At 34.2% G+C, this 13416-nt stretch overlaps 2 protein-coding genes across 2 annotated transcripts in view; one reads left to right on the top strand and one right to left on the bottom strand.

The window, feature by feature from the left end:
• Positions 1-13416, top strand: part of LOC114332551 (SANT and BTB domain regulator of class switch recombination) — a 79057-nt gene that overhangs the window by 27887 nt on the left and 37754 nt on the right. The gene's annotated exons all lie outside the window — the stretch shown is intronic.
• The window catches only part of LOC114332550 (exocyst complex component 2), a 28495-nt gene that overhangs the window by 6654 nt on the left and 8425 nt on the right, over positions 1-13416 (bottom strand). The window lies entirely within an intron of this gene.

The following is a 13416-nucleotide window of genomic DNA, read 5'->3' on the forward strand; positions in this document are numbered from 1 at the left end:
GCCCATAGAGGTTGAAGAGGGCGAAACACCTTTCTAAGAGCTGGTGTTTGGATCTTCGATTCTATTCAAAAAAATTTTCCCAGCCCGAAGTAGTGGATGTGTGAATTGTTCGTAAGGGGATTTTTCCGCATTCTCAATTTCATTTGTTTATATATATATATATATATATATATATATATATATATATATATATATATTTCTTGTTTAGATTGTAATCAAATATATATTGGTCAAACGTCAAGAAGACTAAAAGACAGAATAACTTCACACAAGTCAGACTGTAGATTGTACCCAGGTAGAAGTGCATTGGGTGAACATGTTTTCAATAATGGTCATCAAATTGATTACAATGACGTGCAGATATTGGATCGTGAGTCACATACTACAAAGAGGCTCTTTTTGGAAATGGTTCACATAAATAAAAATCCAAATTCAATGAATCATCGTACTGATATAGGCCACTTAAATGAAATGTTTTCTTATTTACTCTTTTTAGATAATCGTGAGTTATCTCCTAACTCCTTTTCTAGATACTCTAACCTGTCAACAACATAATATATTAATTTTTGTATTAATCATTTAAAAAAATTTAATTAACTTTAATTAATAATTTTACTCCTGTTAAATTTAACCGTAAGTTATAATTACAACAATTATTTATATACATATATAACGGATTGATTACAGCTATCGCCGCTTCTCCACCCTCAATTTCCATCTTCTTCTGTCATATGCAGTTGCCTCTTCTAAGTCTCTTGCCACCATTGCTCCATCAATTTCGTTTTGCCAACTTTTCCGTGGCCGTCCTCTCTTTCTTCTTTCAGAAGGTATCCATTCCAATACTCTTCTAGACCATCTGTACTCTGGCATTATTTTAACATGTCCGAACCAGATAATGTTTTCGTTCTATGTCATCATTGATATTTCGCTCCACTTTCATTTCGTTTTTATTTGTTCGTTTTTAACTAACTCCAGTTTTGATCTACCGCAGCTTCATATCAGATAATCCATTTCTGTCGTCATAAGTTTGTTTCTATTACCTTTGACGACGTCCCATACTCCCGAACAGTAAAGTGTAATACTTTGGACTATACTTCCGTAAATGTATTGGTTTCTTGTCAAAAAAATTTTTTGCCACAGAGAAGATAGCTTAAGGCACGAGTTACTGCTCTGCCCTGTTAATTCTTTCCCTGATTTCATCTGCGCTATTTCCCTTCTTGTTGAAAATGACCCCCAAATATTTGCAGGATGCACGCCTTTGATTTTGTCGTCTTCCAAGACTAGGTCACATATTTCATCTGTTACATATAGAGATATTCATATTTTGTCATATTCATGTTTAGACCTGCCACCTCATATTCTTCTTGCAGTTTTCTTACCATATAACTGAGATCGTCGTATATAACGTGTTTTCTTCCATCTTTATTCCCATGTTTCTACAATTTTTTTACCCATTTCACTAAGAATCTGTCCAAATAAATTTTTAAAAAGGTAGGTGACATACAGCAGCCTTGTTTCAAGTCCCTTTGTTGTTTGAAAAGGAGAGGTCATTTCTTGTCCCATTTTAATTCTTGCAAACTTTTGTTCGTAGTAATTTTGAGTGGCGTTAATAAGAATTGGATTTATTTTCAATTTACCCATTCTATCCATAGTTAGGAGGTCGGTACACTGTCATATGCTTTTTCCAAATCTATTGAAGCTATATGGTTTCTCTATTTCTCTGCACTAGTTTTTCTCTGTATAAAAAAAAATATCCATATTGGAGCGTCCGGCCCTATATCCCGCTTGTTCTTCGGGTTTTTTGTCTTTAATATCATTTTCTATTAGGTTTCGTGTTACCTTTGAGTATAGTCGGCCTATAGTCACAATCACAGCGATCCCTCTAAGTGCTAACAATATTTTATAAAAATTAAAAATATTCAATTCTTATCATTGACCCTATTGGTCCTTCAATAAATTGTTCATCTATATTAAAAATTTTTGTAAGATATTTCAAATAATGTCATGTCATGTCTAAATGTCATTTTATCTTTTATTGATTTTGAAGTTGTGCTAAATTAATTAACTTTTATTTTACTAAATTACTACTTTATTTTACGTTTTTTCCATTGAAGCATTTACATGACCATGTTAAGTTTGATTCTCATTTTAGTTACACCATATTTGAAATATCCTCAATAAGTTTGTAAGTACAAAATTTTATACATGTTTTCATATTATCTTACACCAAAAATATCTTTGTAGCACCCTGATGATGGTTAAAATCTTAACCGAAAGCTCGGATTAAAGAAATTTAAAAGAGTACACTTTTTCATTTGCTGCATAACCCAATAACCAAATTTATATATATATTTATATATATATATATATATATATATATATATATATATATATATATATATATATATATATATACACCGGTATTTAGGCGACAACGCCCTTCCGGTAGGGATCTATGGGGGAGCGTCACCGAGCCGCAAGCCCTTATCCCTTGCCGTACTGCTCCCTCATAGGCCGATCAGACGCTCGCATATTCCAGTCTAAGCGTCAGATTCATATTAGAATTTTTATACTGACGCGTTAGCCTTTTTTGTTTTTCCGTTGACCTAGCTGGGGTTTGAACTCGCATTCATCACGGCGAAGTGAAGTGCAGTCAGCCGCTGGTCCCACTGAGCTGTCCGTCTTCAAGCTTTATACCATCGAATAAATATGCTGTTTATTTTAATACCCTTATCAGAGCCTGCCACTGCTTCTGCGAAGGCTTTTTCTACGTAAGTTAAATAACGTTGGAGAAGCTATACGGAGAAGTTATACAACCTGGCCTTACTCCCTTTTTTATTAAGAAATCTTCCGTTCAATTGAAATTTTGAAGACGTACAAATTCTTTCTCATAATCTATGAGACAGAGAAAAACAGCATTTCTCTGATATAAACAATTCTGCATCAATGTTTGCATACTAATTACTAAATAGTGTCAAGTCCATTTTTGAAACCAAACTGACTCCAGCCACTGACCTATTCACTCTCATTAAATTATCTTGTGTGTAGTATTCTCAAGTGAAAATTTTAAAAAGTAGCTCAATAGGCTTATTGATCGGTGGTCCTTGCAGAATTTCGCATGTGGTTTTTTGGGTAGGGCGATTAGTGGAGTCACTGAAGGTGGATATGAGCTATTACCTCAGTTTTCGTTGAACCTCCATCGATTTGGATGAAAATTGGTGAGTGGTTAGAGGATATCTTAAGGAACAAAGGTGACATGGTGCCAACTTGCGCTTTTACCCTGGGGGTGGATGCCACCCTTTCTCGGGGGTGAAAATTATTTTACTAAAAATAACACCATAATTCGATAGAGGGACTAACTCTAAGCAAAATTTGTTATATAAAGTTATTGAAATTAATCATAACTTTTTGAGTTATTAAAGATTAAAGATTTTAATTTTTCCTAAGAAAAATGCATGTTTTTAACCTTTTTTTATAAATAATTCAAAACCGATAAGTTTTTCCAAAAAAGTTATAATTACCAAAATTGAAGATAATAAAAAATGGAATAAATTCCTTACTAGAAAAACCTTTTAGTGTTAACTGAAAGTGAGTTATAGGTAATTGAATGTATATTTCTTTCGGTGACTATCCAAATCTAACTATTCAAGCTTAAATAACGGGAAAATTATGCATTTTATAACACAAACTTATTAAACATTTGTCAAAGTATTTAAAAATATCTATCAGATGAGCCCACGAACAAGTTCATAGCATTAAAATTTATGCTCCAAAAATTTTTCAAAATCTTAAAAAAATTTCCAAAAAATGTTTTAGTTTTTTTTTAATAACTCCGTTAATTTTGAGAGATGAGATTCGCCTAAAAACCATTTGAAAGCTAAAACTAAGGGCTTTTAAACCATGTTGAATTTAATCTTTTATACCCCTTACTTTTTTAAAAATAAAAGGTTAAATTGCCCGGTTACATGGTTCTGGCAGGCAAAATTTAAGCTTAAAACGTTTCTATCTCGGTTATTTTGTACCCTACAGAAATAGTTAAAAAGGCAAAATATTTGATACAAAAAAACTAAAATTTGATTATATATAATTTTTTTCGTATATTGAGTATTTTTGGAGTTATTATTAAAAGAAAATGAAAATTACGATAATCGGAAAAATTCTGATTTTTTTAAATTATATCTTTTTTTCAAAAATATGCATTCTAAACCGGTCAAAATTATTGAAATCATTACTTATGCTAATATTTTTTTTTAACATCCCATTTATTTACAATCTGTAATAATGATTACAATAAGTAAATTGTTTAACAATTAAAAGAGACTTGCAGGAGACTGTCCAGTGACAATAACCTATAAAATCATAATTTTAGTACATACTTAACAAAATTATTTGTGACTAATAAATAAAACCCTATAAATAAAACTCTATAATAAATAAAATATTTTTGAAAATTTAAAATTTAAAATTTAAAATCTTGTTCGTAGATCGCTTGGAGTGTAGCGCTTTAGCCTTCTGTTTGCCTGGGGTCTCATTAGGTTCTTCGCTAGCCTGTTGGGGTGGTTTTGTAGTCGGATGTCGTATTTTTGGGCGTAACTGGCAATTTCTTCTTTGACAGTCTTCATTTGGAGATCACGATTGATGTGTTCATTGGGCATGTACCACGGTGCATTTGTGATAATGCGCAAGGTTTTCGATTGGAATCTCTCCAGGATGTCGATATTGGATCTCGACGCAGATCCCCACAGTTGGATACCATAGCTCCATATTGGCTTAATCACTGCCTTGTATACTAAAATTTTATTGTACAAACTCAGTTGTGACCTTTTTCCTATCAGCCAGTACATTTTATTGAGTTTCAGACCCAACTGTTTTCTTTTCGTGAATATGTGTTTCTTCCACGTTAATCTGCGGTCCAAGTGCATACCTAGGTATTTTACGTCATCCTTTTGTTGTAGTACTTGATTATTTATTGAGACGGTTGGGCACGTATCTTTTCGATTAGTGAACGTTATATGTACTGACTTGCTTTCGTTTACTTTAATTCGCCATGTTTGTAACCAGATATTTATACTGTCGAGATTTGTCTGGAGCAGTTGCGAGGCGATGTACGGGTTTGAGTGAGCTGCAATAATTGCTGTGTCATCTGCATATGTGGCTGTGATGATGTTTTGGCTTGTAGGAAGATCTGCTGTGTAGAGTAGGTAGAGAACTGGTCCAAGGACACTACCCTGAGGTACTCCAGCGTTGATTGGATGTAAGTTAGTGCACTGATCTTTAACTTTTACAAGGAAATGGCGGTCGGAGAGATAGGACTTGAGGATTAGAAAGTAGTTGAGAGGAAGGACTTTTCTTATTTTGTATAGCAAGCCAGTGTGCCAGACTTTATCAAAAGCCTGCGAGACATCCAAAAAGGCTGCAGAGCAGTATTGCTTCTCTTCTAAGGCTTTGTTTATGGAATTGCAGACTCGATGAATTTGCTCGGTGGTAGCATGTTGTTGTCTAAATCCAAACTGGTGGTTGGGTATTAGCTGCTTTTCCACGAGGATTGGCTGTAATCTGTCTAGTAAGAGTTTTTCAAAAACCTTTGACATCACTGAAAGTAGACTGATAGGTCTATAGGACATAACTTCTTCTACAGGCTTGCCTGGTTTGGGTATTAAGATGATTTGTGCCACTTTCCACAAAAGGGGATAGTAACCAGTTCTTAAGATTGCGTTAAAAATCTGTGTCAAATATTGCACGCCTTTCTTGGGAAGTTCTTTTAAAATTCTTGCAGTGATTAAGTCGAACCCTGGGGACTTTTTCGGATTCATATCTGTTTGGATTTTGTTGAAAACTTGTTTGGCTGTGAATTTCTCCAACGGTGCTTCTAGTTGGTATGGATATTCTAAATACAATTGAATATTATCTTCTGCATCAGAGCTGTTGTTTTGGGCATGTGGTTGGAACACTTCCTCCAGGTATTTGGCAAAGACTGTAGCTTTTTCGTTGTTACTTTTAGCCCATCGTCCGTTACTGGCCCGGATAGGCGGATTAGAGAGTTGTGGTCTGTTAATCTTTCGTGTTGCCTTCCATAGCGAGTATTCGGAGGTTTCCGTAGCAGATAGATTTTGTAGATATCGTTTTATGTCGTTGTTTTTATTGTTGTTTAACAAAGTTTTTAGTCGCGCTGTAGCTTGGTTTAATCTATTTTTATCCTGGGGTGCACGGGTTCTTTGCCATACTTTCCTTAGTCTTCTTTTTTCTGCGATTTTTTCTTTTATTTCGTTGGGTAAATCTTTGTGTATGATTGTTCTTGGTTGTTTAGGTGTTGACTGCCAGCCAGCTTCCTGAATTATCCTATTTAATTGATTTACTGCTTCGTCAATTTCGCCATCCGATTTTAGTGGGATGTTTAGGTCCAGTCTCTCATCAAGGATAGCCCGGAATTTAATCCAATTGGTATATTTACTACTTAGATATGGTGGAGGTTGTGTTTCGAGGATATTCGTAGATATCATGACCAAGACAGGAGAGTGGTCGGATGAAAGATCGAAACAAGATTGTGCTGTCTGGGATTCAAGTGGTATTCCTTTAGTCACACAGAAATCAACCAAATCTGGAATTTTGTTTGTGTCTGTGGGCCAGTATGTGGGTTCGCCAGTAGATATGTATTTAAGGTTGTTGGTTTCCATTGCCATGTATAATTGCCTACCTTTCGGAGTTATTAGCCTGGATCCCCAGTGAGTGTGTTTTGCGTTATAATCGCCGCCTGCTAGAAACCTGTTTCCAAGTGTGTTGAAGAATTCTTGGTATTGATTTTTGGCTATAGTATGTCGTGGTGGACTATATATTGCAGTTACTGTTAAAGGACCGTTCCAGTCTTCTATGCTAATACTTGTTGCTTGTATATAGTCTCTTTTAAACTTATTTAACTCGTGGTGTTTTATAGATGACTTAATTATGATTGCAGTTCCTCCATGTGCAGTGCCATCTGGATGTTTGGTGTTATATATTGCATAGTTGGGAATTCTCAGATAGCTTCTATTTGTAAAGTGTGTTTCAGATATTAACATTATGTCGATGTTGTGTATTAGTATAAAAGCTTTAACTTCTTGAGCATGATTTGTTAGCCCGTTGGCATTCCAAATAGCTATTTTTAAGAATTTGATCATTTTGTTAATTTAGTGACGACGGTGGTGAGAAGGTTTAACAGTGTACCCATTTGTTCCATCAGGACTTTTAACATATTCTTTAGTTCAGCCATGTCATTTGAGGCGGGAGTATTGGTAGTAATTACTTCTGTTTGGTTAGTATTACTATTCGTAATTTGTTGTGAGTTATTAACGATTTGGGCGTAGGTAACTCCTGCTTGGACATGTTGTGCATGATTAATTGGCATGCTAGACCTGGGTCTAATCTTTGGGAATTTTTTCGTTTGTAGCTCCTTGTATACCCTGCAACCTTTGTAGTTTGCTGGGTGGTCTCCCTCGCAGAGTACACACTTGACGTTGGCACTTCTTTCTTTATTAGTGCATTGCTCTGTTGCATGATCCCCTGTGCACTTTACACATCGTGGTCTAAGGTGGCAGTATGATTTGGTATGTCCGTATCGTTGACATCTAGAACATTGTGGTATCTCTCTTTTCTGGTACGGTGGTTCAATTTTAATCTTATGGTTTAATAGGAACTCAATGTCATATATATTTCTATTATTATCAGAAGGTTCCAAGTCGACGAAAAATAGTGATAGCTGATCTTTAGTTTTAGGGTGTTTGATGTTCCAAATGTTTCTAACAGTGTGGCCTTTCTCTTCTATTTCCTTTTTTATAAGATTTTTGTCCATCGAGTAATGCATGTTCTTAAGAACAACCCTGAAACTGCGCTCGTTTTTTATTTGATAAGTATGAAACTCTGTCTTTTTTTCCGATAGGGCTTTTGTTATTGTACTATAGTAGTCAGCAGATTTTGGCTGAAGTTTAACTTGATCGGAGCTAAGAACTTTTAATTCGTAATTATTTTCAGCAATTTGGTTTAGTAATTCGATAAGTGGGGGTATGTGTTTAACCCCCTTAATAAATATTGGAGGCGGTTTGGTTATTTTCTCTTTTTCACTTGTGCTTTCATTGTCATTTATTTCATCATCTTTTGACTCGCTATTTAGTGCCTCGAATCTGTTAGAAGTGGTAGTCGGCGAGTTCAGCCAGTAATCGTTTATTTTTGTTTGCTTTACAATTCTTTTGTCTGGACTAGTTCGATGTCTTTTGTTGGAGTTTTCGACTGTTTTCCATTCGGTTTGATTTAATGAGGTGGAAGGTGGGTTAGTATATTGGGGTTGCTTTAAGGGTTGAGAGTAAGATGTGTTTAATGGTTGAGAAATTTGCATATTACCTTGTAATTGTTGATCAGTGCACATTTGGTATTTTGGAGCGTACGCCACTGGCTGCTGACTAGTACCCATTGCGTCGCATTGCATAGGTTCGTTAGATTGCAGAATATTCCGACTTATCGCCGTCGAAGCGGAATCCATTTTCGCTTTTTGGGTCCCATTAACAATCGTTTAATTTGTTTCACCACAAAAACTGGATTTTTATTTATGTATTTATTTTTATTTTATTATTTTATTATAGTCTTTGTTTGAATTTCGAACGAGACAGTCGATATTACCAGTTTGCTTATCTATAGTTAAATGCTAATATAAAGAAACTCTTATAAGGATTCTATAAATTTTAATTTTTGTGGAAATGGCGATGTTTTATTTTTGACTTTTTCCAAAAAAATTTCGAAGGGCTCTCTTATGTTCATCATAACTTGCTTAATTTTGATGCTATTACCGTTTTATGGAGCTCATTTGATAGGTATTCTGAAGTACTTTGACAAGTGTTTAGTAGGTATATTTTATAAAATGCATCGTTTTCCGTTATTTAAGCTTGAATACTTAGATTTGCGTACTCGTCGAAAAAAATATACTTTCAATTACCCATAACTTACTTTGAATTAACATTAGTGTAGACCTTCAAATGAGAAATGTATTTAATTTTTTATTATCTTTAATTTTGGTAATAATAACTTTTTTGTAGAAGCTTATATTTTTTTAGTTATACGTGAAAAACAGCTTTAAAACATGCATTTTTTTACGAAAAAATAAAATCTTTGATCTTTAATAACTCAAAAAGTATTGATTTATATTAATAACTTTTTATAACAAATTTTGCTTAGAATTTGTCTTTCTATCGATTTATGGTATTATTTTTAATGAAATAATTTTCACCCCCGAGAAGCCCGCAAGTTGGCATTATGTCACCTTTATTCCTTGAGGTATCCTCCAACTACTCACCAATTTTCATAAAAATCGATTGAGGTTCAACGAAATCGGAGGTGAAAACCTTCAGTGACTGTACTAGATAAATGTAGACCAAAGCCAATCTTTTGGAATCTGGCTTATATTGTAGATATTGTTAAAGAGCTTCACAATCAAGTCTAGATTTTCTTCATTAAGTAACTTAATGAAGATATGTTTCTGCAAACATATCATCTGGTCCTAAGGCTTTGTTACTTTCATAGCTTTGTTACAGTTCGATAGCGTGTACAAGATCAGATTTCAAAATGCTTGAGCCATTCAAATGGTCTCCCAGTTGTGGTGGTTTTAATGTTCTATAATCCTTTTAGTTCATCTTAGTCACTGTATTTGCTTTTACTTACAAGTATTTAAGTAATTACTTAATAGTAAATGAATAAAGTAATTTCTTTAATGCTTTATTTAATTACTATTAAGTAAATACTTAAATACAAGGAAGTAAAAATAAGTATCTGCTTTTACTTCCTCGTATTTAAGTAATTACTTAATAGTTATTAAATAAAGCATTAAAGAAATGACTTTATTCATTTACTATTAAGTAATTACTTAAATACGAGGAAGTAAAAACAAATACTTCTTTTTATTCAATAGACCCATATATACCAGTGACTTGTTTTTCGTTAAAGATACCAGCAATTTCCTTAATTTTCTTGTGGAGATTGAAGCTGTTGCCGAGTTAGAAATATTTTAACTGTAGATTTCTGGGTTCAAAATATGAAGGTTTAACTCAAAGCACCTAGTCCAAAAATGATTCCTAAGGGAGCTACAGCTCTTTGAAGATGGCATCCTGTATTTAGTTTTTTTTAAATACCTCCATAACGCTTCTATTTAGAACAACGAAAACTGGTACGTCTATTTATCTTCTAGCGAGAAATCTATTCCATAAATTGCAAATTTCTAGTACCGGTCATAGGCGTCCGTTTTGGGTAGGGCAACAATTACTTTATCGCAATTATTGAATTGTGAGGTATTCTAGTACCAAAAGATACTCTCGTTTTAAGTCGGGGATACACTGTTTTCTAGAAAAATCGATTTGAAGATTTTTCGTTTATTGAATTTGAAAAAAATTTTCAAATAAAAATGGTGTATATTACAGACTTAAAGCAAGCGTAACTTTTTAGTACTAGAATACCTCATAATTTAATAACCTTGTGTCAAAAATGCTTCTCTGTTGATCTATCCAAAACGGACACAGATGACCGGTACTAGAAATTCGCAATTGATGAAATCGATTCATCTCTGGAAGATAAATAAACGTACCAGTTTCCGTTTTTCTACAAAGTTTTTTTTGAAAATTTTTTTAAATTAAAAAACGCAAAATTTTCAAATTGATTTTTCTAGAAAATTGTGTATCCTACCGACTTAAACCAAGAGTACCTTTTAATACTAGAATACCTCACAATTTCTTTTTCTTTTCCTTTCCTGAAAAAGGAATGGATCTGAAAGAGCAATTTTATAGCAAATTAGATGAAGTATATGAGGCTATACCCAGGTATGATATGAAAATCATTCTAGGAGACGCTAATGCCAAAATAGGCAGAGAAGAAATATTAATGCCCACTATAGGCAAGCACAGTTTACATCCAGAGACTAACGAAAATGGATATTTCCTGGTAGATTTTGCCAAAGAAAAGGGACTTATAATAAAAAGTACGTACCACCAATGAAAGGACATTTATAAGGGAACATGAAAATCTCCAGACGGCCGTACAGTCAACCAGATCGACCATGTTTTAATTGAGAAAAACGAAGAACACTGCATAACAAAGGTGAGAACATATAGAGGACCTGATATGGACTCAGACCACTATTTGGTCGGAATATGGATGAAACAATTAGTACCAACTCTTCGAAACAAAAAGAGATTAAAATACGAAAGAAACAAACCAATCAGATTACAGACAGAATGTGAGCAAACATTGTATGGACAAATTATTAACAGCAAATTAGAGAGCATAGTGGATGAAATGAATGTAGAATGCATGTGGGGAACATTAAAAGATGTAATTAAAGAAGCAGCAAATATTTCCAGCACCAATGACAACACAAAGAAAAAACAAAAAGAATGGTTTGATGAAGAATGTGAACAATCATTGGAAGAACGGGCCAAGTTACGATTAAAAATGATAACTCAAGGAACAAGAGAAGCTCAGGAAAATTACACTAAACAAAGAAATAGAACCAAAAAAATACTACGAGAAAAAAAAAGGAAACATTATGAAGCTAAACTGAAAAATATAGAGGAAAGCTACAAAAATAATCAAATAAGGAACCTGTACCAAGGGATAAAAAATGAGAAACGAGGGCACCAACCGAAAACTGTACATTATAAAGACAAAAATGGAGAAATGATTATGGGTGAACCAGAGATATTAGAACGCTGGAAGCAGTACTTTGATGAGCTTCTAAATGGACCTGAAAAGACAGACGATAATAACGAGGAAACAGAGGATCTAGTAAATGAAATACAAAATCAACAGGGTGAAGAGTAGGCTCCGACTATAAGCGAAATTCAGAATATCATCGATAAATTAAAAATGAACAAAAGCCCAGGAAGCGACGGCATAACGGCTGAAATGATTAAATTTGGAGGAAATCAGTTAGTAGAGAAAATCCATAAACTAATTAATAATATATGGGAACAAGAAATACTACCTGAGGAATGGACAGAAGCAATACTGTGTCCTATTCACAAAAAAGGAAATATGGCTGATTGTCAGAATTATCGAGGCATAGCGCTGCTAAACATAACGTATAAAATATTGGCTATGCATATTAAAAACAGATTAACAACGAAGGTTGATAAAAGCATAGGAGAATATCAAAGTGGGTTCAGAAAAGGCAGAAGTACTGTGGATCAGGTCTTCACACTACGAGAAATACAGGCTGAAAGTTACGAATATAATAAAGACACCATGGTTCTTTTCATTGACTTTAAACAGGCTTTCGATCGAGTGAAAAGAAGCGAGTTATTTACAGCATTGCAAGACATGGACGTTTCTCCAAAGCTTATTAGAATTATAAAATTAACTCTCCAAAGAACAATGAATAAAGTCAAGATAAACAATACTATAACAGAAAGCTTTGAGGTCAAACAAGGAGTGCGGCAGGGTGATCCATTATCGTCTATAATGTTTAGCATATTACTAGAAAAGGTTATACAGGAAGCAAACATTAATAGAACAGGTCTGATCTACCACAAAAAACATCAGTGCTTGGCATTCGCAGACGATTTGGTAATCTTGGCTAGGAGCAAAATAGAACTTATAGAAACAGTCATGAAACTCGAGGAGAGGGCAGCAACCAAAGGATTGTATATAAATGAAGCAAAAACAAAGTATATGGAATGGACAAATAAGCAATTCGTTCGGGGGCAATACATAGCAATGACAACAGCGAAGGGAACACAGTATAAATTCGAAGAAGTTGAGAGATTTGAGTACTTAGGAACTGTCTTCACAAGAGATCCTAACTGTGAAGAAGAAATACAAAAGAGAATTATGTCGGGCAACCGCGCTATATTTGCTCTTAATGGGTTGTTAAGAAGTAAAAATATATCACGAAGAGCAAAACTAAGAACTTACAAGACCGTAATAAGGCCGATAGTAACGTATGCTTCTGAAACATGGGTCACAACAAAAAAACATCAAGAGTTGTTATTAGTTTGGGAGAGGAAAATACTGCGCAAAATCTTCGGTGGGAAAAACTTAAATGGACAATGGGTAAGAAGAACAAATAAGGAACTAACTGAGCTCTATCAAGATCCTAACATACTAGCAGTAATTAAGGCGCAAAGACTTAGATGGTTGGGCCATGTGCAGAGGATGATTCCATCTAGAATTCCCAGAATGGTACTATTTAGTGCATTGGCAGGGAAAAGACGAAGAGGAAGACCGAGGTCACGATGGAGTAATGGAGTTAGAGAAGATATGAGAAGAATTAACGTAAGGAACTGGGAAAGAAAAGCGACTGACAAAAGGGAGTGGAAAATAATAGTACATCAAGCCATGGGCCTACTAGGCTCGTAGTGCTTACATATTATTATTATTATTATTATACCTCACAATTTAATAATCCAG

The sequence above is a fragment of the Diabrotica virgifera genome, chromosome 2, assembly GCF_917563875.1.
Source record: "Diabrotica virgifera virgifera chromosome 2, PGI_DIABVI_V3a".
In the NCBI taxonomy this organism is placed as follows: domain Eukaryota; kingdom Metazoa; phylum Arthropoda; class Insecta; order Coleoptera; family Chrysomelidae; genus Diabrotica; species Diabrotica virgifera.